Source organism: Aegilops tauschii, chromosome 5, assembly GCF_002575655.3.
Source record: "Aegilops tauschii subsp. strangulata cultivar AL8/78 chromosome 5, Aet v6.0, whole genome shotgun sequence".
Lineage (NCBI taxonomy): Eukaryota > Viridiplantae > Streptophyta > Magnoliopsida > Poales > Poaceae > Aegilops > Aegilops tauschii.
In genome coordinates this window covers 442115485-442122708 of record NC_053039.3, presented here as the reverse complement: position 1 = coordinate 442122708, position 7224 = coordinate 442115485, and the positions used below count along the sequence as shown (strand labels likewise).

Sequence of the window (7224 nt, the reverse complement as noted above, 5' to 3'; positions counted from 1 at the left end):
AGTGGTTCCTGAGTCATTTTACCTCCTCTAGTTGCTACTCTAACAGCAAAGTCATTTATATTATTGTTCATTTCACCAAGCACTTCTTTTTGAGATTTAGCAACTTTTTCTAACTGGGTATGAACCATAGAGGCATGTTTTCCTACACGTCTAACATCATTGGTGATTCTAAATAACAAGTTACTCAAGCGAGCAATCGTATCAGAATTGTATTTCAATTGTTTCATAACATTTGCATTGAAGTGATCTTGTTTTCTAATGTAGTTGACAAACTCATAAAGGCATTAACTAGGATGTTTATTGTAAGGGTTGTCACTTTCATCAAATTCCATTAAAGATTTTACCTCTACCACCTTTGGTGGTGGTGTGTCAAGTCCATGTATTTCTTCAATAGGAGGTAAATTTTTAACATCCTCTGCTTTAATACCTTTTTACTTAATAGATTTCTTTGCCTCTAGCATACCTTCAGGGCTGAGATATAAGATACCCCTCTTCTTCGGAGTGGGTTTAGGTGGTGGTTCAAGAAGAGTCCAATCATCACAATTTTTCAATATATTATTCAATAATTCCTCAACTTGTTCAACAGTTTGTTCCCTGAAAACACAACCAGCACAACTATCTAGGAAGTCCCTAGAAGCATCGGTTAGTCCATTATAAAAGATATCAAGTATTTCGTTTTTCGTAAGAGGATGATCAGGCAAAGCATTAAGCAATTGGAGAAGCCACCCCCAAGCTTGTGGGAGACTCTTCTTCAATTTGCACAAATTTAAATATTTCCTATAAGGCAGCTTGTTTCTTATGAGCAGGAAAATATTTTTCAAAAAAGTAATAAATCATATCCTGGGGACTACGGACACAACTAGGAGCAAGAGTATTATACCACATCTTAGCATCACCCTTTAATGAGAACGGAAATAATTTGAGGATATAGTAAAAGTGAATCTTCTCATCATGAGCAAATAGGTGGCTATATCATTTAATTTAGTAAGGTTTGACACAATAGTTTCAGTTTCATAACCATGGAAAGGATCAGATTCAACCAAATTAATTAACTCTGGGTCGACAGAGAATTCATAATCCTTATCATCAACAAAGATAGGTGAAGTAGGAAACTTAGGATCACATTTCATTCTAGCATTCAAAGATTTTTCTTTCAGTTTGCATAGTAATTTCTTAAGATCATTTATCATTGCAAGCAAGAAAGTCTCTAGTTGTCTCCTCATCCATAACATAACCTTCAGGTATTTTAGGCAATTCATATCTAGGAGAGCTAGGTCTAATAGGTGTTTCAAGATTTTTAGTTTCAAGTACTTCATCAGTTTCAATAATTTCATCAGTTTCAGATATCTCAATGTCTTTAGCTCTAGCAAGTTGTTCATCAAGAAATTCACCTAGTGGCATCATAAGCATCATCCATAGCAGAAGCATCATCAATAACTTGCGACATATCAGAATTAATAGCATCTGGTGGTGTTGCAAGTTTACTCAAAATAGAAGGTGAATCAAGTGCAGAGCTAGATGGCAGTTCCTTACCTCCCCTCGTATTAGACGGAAATATCTTAGTCTTGGTATCCTTAAGATTCTTCATAGTGATAAATAGATAATAATCCCAAGTGACATAAAAACTATAGCTATGCTCCCCGGCAATGGTGCCAGAAAAAAGGTCTTGATAACCCACAAGTATAGGGGATCGCAACAGTTTTTGAGGGTAGAGTATTCAACCCAAATTTATAGATTCGACACAAGGGGAGCCAAAGAATATTTGCAAGTATCGTGGAACGCGATAATTCTTCTCCGGAGCCCTGAACGGACTCCAGATCTGGCCTCCCGACGAAGAACAGGAGGTGGTGGCGGCTCTGTATCGTGAAACGCGATAATTCTTCCTCCCTGATTTTTTTTCTCCAAATTTAGGTATTTAAGGAGTCCGAGTCAGGGTCTACGGGGCCACCAGGTGGGCACACCCCACCTGGGTGCGCCTGGAGGGGGGCGCGCCCTGGTGGGTTGTGCTCACCCAGGCCCCCCCCCCCTCTGGTGGTTCTTGGCTCCAGTATTTTTCTTTTATTATAAAATAAATCTCCAAAAAGTTCCGCTCCATTCTGAGAACTTTTATTTCTGCACAAAAACAACACCATGGTAGTTCTGCTGAAAACAGTGTTAATCCGGGTTAGTTTCATTCAAATCATGCAAATTTGAGTTCAAAACAAGAGCAAGAGCGTTAGAAAAAGTAGATACGACGGAGACGTATCAGCGGCGAGCCTACATGGCAGGTAAATATATTGTTTTAGTGCTCATTATTTGCTCTATGCCTCTCTAAAGATGAATAATACATTCTTATAAATGTTTATTTTGAAATCAGTTATTTGTTGAAAAGCAAAAATAATAAATTTCCGATTGTGAGCACTAGCCAAATCATCTCTCAGAAAAATATAGTATCATCTGCATATTCTAACATGTCTACTCCACCTTATATATATATACACACACTCATTAAACCATTGACTACGCCATTTCTACTAGCATTTTAATTAGCGGCTAAGTGAAAAAGGATAGGAGATAGGGAATCCCCTTCTCTATGTTCTCTAAAGGTTTAAAAGAAAGAGCCAACATGGTTATTAAATGTAACGCCTCATTGTTTTCATGATCAATCACACCACTTATCAAAAAATCCTTTGAATTTTAGCATTTTAAAATTGAAGGCCATTTAATTTTATCATATGTTTCAAAATCAGCTTTCAACAAAACAACATCTTGCTTTTTATATGAATAGTATTTAGCGTTTCATGCAAGATTAAAAACCCTTCCCAGTATATCTTCCATTCACAAAAGTAGTTTGATTAGGGGCTAGCACCACATTTAATCTTTTCATCGGGACTTCGGTGAAAAAATTAAATGTAACATTTAATAAACAGATTGGTCTAACTTTTTTGATCTGTTTAGCATATTTATTTTTGGGCACTAGAGTATATTGCCATAATTGACTCTAGAAATGTCTAAATCCCCCTTATGGAAGTCTATCTAGAAATACCTATTGAAATACAAGTACCTCGAGGTGCCCGACATCAACTATCTCCTCATTGCCACCGAAGAATGCTACGTCTAGTAGTACCCAAGAACACTCATACATATGTTGGGGGCTAATAACCTCGAAAACTGAACTGGTAGTGAATGGCTAATTTCTGGCTCAAAGGTTCCGAATAGCAACACCCGATGTACCAGTCCTATATTGGAACTGTCCAATTGAAGAAACAAATCATATGCTTAGAAGTACTCGCTTCGTAAAGAAATATAAGGATGTTTAGATCATTAAAATAGTGACCTAAACGCTCTTATATTTCTTTACAAAGGGGGCAATGCATAAGGAAATACAAGACGATAGTACCAGATCAAAGAAAGACCAATCTAAAAGATTAAATATTCCTATAGTGCCGGGAAAACATGAGGTAGTTCCGGACTGCACTTGGAGAAAGTGTCGGGAAAACATAATCACTGTATTTTCAGCATTCCCCAATTTTTGGTCATGAACAGTAACACGAAAAAAATAGTTAATGTTTTAAAAAATTCTACAATTTTTTGTGGATGTTCATGTTAGTGTAGCAAGCATGCTTGACAATTTTCATGCGAAACGAAGAAGTAGTGTTTCGTTGGTGGAAAAACAAATTTGCGGTGATATTTGGGGGTAACATTTGATGTTCAATTTGTTTTTTTTTGTACAGGCCAAAATGCTTAACCTTTTTTCCTCAAAATTTGTAGGTAGCATTTGGATATGACTGAGAACACATATAAACTTTGTCTTGATTTTTTTGACATTTCAAAAGTTACTTTTGGGCCCGGGAGAATGTGCTCCCCGGAGCCGAATTGAATTTCCATTGCAGTTTACGCTAGCTAATCATAGTACTCCCTCTGTTTCAGTTTACAAGTCCTATGCCTATATCTAGGTTGTCGATTTTATCATCCTAATATAAACTATATAACACAAAAATTATACCTTTTAAAAATAGAACATCTGAAGTTTATATTGGTATATTTTTTGTAATATATGACTTCTATTAGCTTGGTTAGATTGACGACCTAGGGTTATGCACTGTTGGAATTATTGGGCATAACCCATATAATAATTCATATTTTGTGCCAATAATTCAAAGTAAATCCCAGAGGCTCATGTGGCCCATCCATGCATGACAAGGTTGTGTGGAAAATTGACCAATGCCATGTGTATGCGCTGTTTTATCACGCGAGAAGAAAGTTGAAACAATTGACGCATAAATGGGAGAAGAAACTGAACACTTCGTGTGAGTTTTAGTGCGCTCGTTTCTTCTCTCCTTAATGGTTTTTAGTGCGTCTGTTTAATGGTGTTTATTGCACCGGTTTCTCTTCTACTAATGAAGGCCAGTTTCAACTCTTCTCACGTATATAAGAGGTCGCTCCTCTGTTGTTCCAAGCAGCACAACAACCTTTCGTCTCATTCCAAAGCATTGAGTCGCCTATCTCTTTCCCATCTCTCTTCCTGGCGTGCACCGGGAAGTGAGACAGCAGGCCTCCGAAACCCCGCCTCTTGTGATCCGGTATGGGAGAGGGGCGGTCAGGTTTTTGGGGAGTGTCCTTACGCGACTGCTAGAGTCTTGTTCATCGTGGCTGCGAATGGCGACATCACTGACGACGAGTTCCCCAACGACGACTTCTTCCCCGACGTCAGCGACCTCTTCAGCGACATGACGATCGGGACATCTGCACCTTCTGCTACTGCGCCGTATGCCATCTTATCCTCATTGTTAGGGCTAGCATTTGGTTTATTGCTAATAGCAATTGACATGGATATGATGCATTTTGCTTATGATTTTGATTGCATGACTAGTCTCAACGAATTGTTGCTAGTTTCTAGTTTCATTAATATATTGCTATTCATGTTTTATCCATTATTTTTCTGGATTAAACTAAATGGGAAAATGCCTAATTATTCATCAATCCAAAAACCTGAAATGTGTAGGCAATTTTCTCCTATTGCTTTTGCTGCAACTCTCAAGCCCGCACCATTTGAGGGCGTGAACTATAAGAGGTGGCGTGCGAGGGCAGTTCTTTGGCTTACCACCATGAACTGTTTTCACGCCTCTAAAGCCAAGCCAGAGAGAGCTGACTGCTGAGCAGGAGCAAGCTTTCCAGGCTACACACACCCTCTTCGGAGGTGCTGTCTTGAGTGTTCTTGGCGACAAGATTGTCGACCCATTCATGACCATCATGGTCGGTAAAGATATGTGGGATGCGCTCGAAGCCAAGTTTGGAGTCGCGGACGCAGGAAGTGAGTTGTATATCATGGAACAGTACCATGATTACAAGATGACTGATGACCGCTCCGTTGTTGAGCAGGCTCATGAGATTCAGTCGCTCACTAAAGAACTTGAGCATCTCAATTGTGTGTTACCGGACAAATTCATTGCCGGAGGCATCATTGCCAAGCTTCCTCCTTCATGGAGGAATTTTGCTACCTCTCTGAAGCATAAGAGGCAAGATTTTACTGTTGTCAATCTAATTGGCACTCTTGATGTAGAAGACAAGGCGAGAGTAAAAGACACATGTGCTCGTTTCCATGAGGGGAATTCCAGTGCCAATTTGGTACAAAAGAGAAATTTCCATACCCACAAACCCAGGAACAAAAACTATGCGGGCAAAGGAAAATTTGATGGCAAGTACAAAGCCCCACAACCTGTCAACTTCAAGAAGAAGAAGGATATTTATAAGAAGAAAGGAAAGTGCCATGTATGTGGCAGTGAAGAACATTGGGCTTCATCCTGCAAGGACCGCTGGGACATGCGTCAGAATGAGAACAATAGCAAGACCGCTAATGTTGTTATTGGCGATGTTGACATGAAAGATGTCGGGTATGGTAAATTTCCTACCATTCTTTCAGTATGTCATTCTCCAGATTGGTGGATTGACACCGGTGCCAATGTACATGTGTGTTCTGACATAAACATGTTTTCTTCTTATCAGGTCGCAAGAACTGCACCTGTGCTGATGGGAAACGGGACACATGCTTCTGTTCATGGTGTTGGTACGGTCGATCTGAAGTTTACTTCGGGAAAGATCGTGTGACTGAAGAACGTGCAGCATGTCCCTGCTATAAATAAAAATCTTGTCAGCGGTTCTCGTTTGTGTCGAGATGGTTATAAATGGGTATTTGAGTCCAATAAGGTTGTAGTATCTAAGTGTGGACAATTTGTTGGGAAGGGCTATGAGAGCGGAGGCTTGTTCCGCTTATCTTTGTCAGACTTTTGCACTAAAGTTATTAATCATGTTTGCAGTGAAACCGAATCAAATGTTTGGCATTGACGACTTTGTCATATTAACTTTGGTGTCATGATGCGGCTAGCAAATTTGAGTTTAATCCCAAAATTTACAATTGTCAAAGGTTCTAAGTGTCAAATTTGTGTGCAAGCAAAGCAACCTCGCAAGTCTCATGCGACTGTTGAGGCGAGGAATTTGGCACCACTTGAACTCATACATTCAGATCTTTGCGAGATGAATGGTGTGTTGACAGAAGGTGGAAAAAGATATTTCATGACTCTAATCGATGACTCTACTAGATACTGCATGATATATTTGTTGAAAACAAAAGATGAGGCTTTGCACTACTTTAAAATCTATAAAGCCGAAGCAAAGAATCAACTCGATCGAAAGATCAAAAGGCTTAGGTCGGATCGCGGTGGAGAGTATTTTTCCAACGAGTTCAATTTATTTTGTGAGGAACATGGTATAATACAGGAGAGGACGCCTCCCTACTCTCCCCAGTCAAACGGGGTTGCCGAACGAAAGAACCGAACTCTAACTGATTTGGTTAACGCCATGTTAGATACAGCGGGACTTTCCAAGGAATGGTGGGGGAGGCTTTGATGACTGCAAGTCATGTCCTAAATAGAGTTCCCACGAAGAATAAAGAGATCACCCCGTTTGAAGAATGGGAAAGGAAAAGGCTTAAACTTTCCTACTTACGAACTTGGGGTTGTTTGGCGAAGGTCAATGTACCAATTACCAAGAAGCGTAAGCTTGGGCCAAAAACTGTTGATTGCGTTTTCCTGGGTTATGCTTTCCATAGCATTGGCTATAGATTTCTAGTGGTGAAATCTGAGGTACTTGACATGAATGTTGGTACCATCATGGAGTCAAATGATGCGACTTTCTTTGAGGATATTTTTCCTATGAAGGATATGCTTAGCTCATCTAGTCAGAGGT

General features: G+C 39.5%; 1 pseudogene; it reads left to right on the top strand.

Annotated features, from left to right (window-relative positions):
• Positions 1–4943: 4943 nt before the first annotated feature.
• Positions 4944–6010, top strand: LOC141022973 (uncharacterized; annotated as a pseudogene).
• The last annotated feature ends 1214 nt before the right edge of the window (positions 6011–7224 follow it).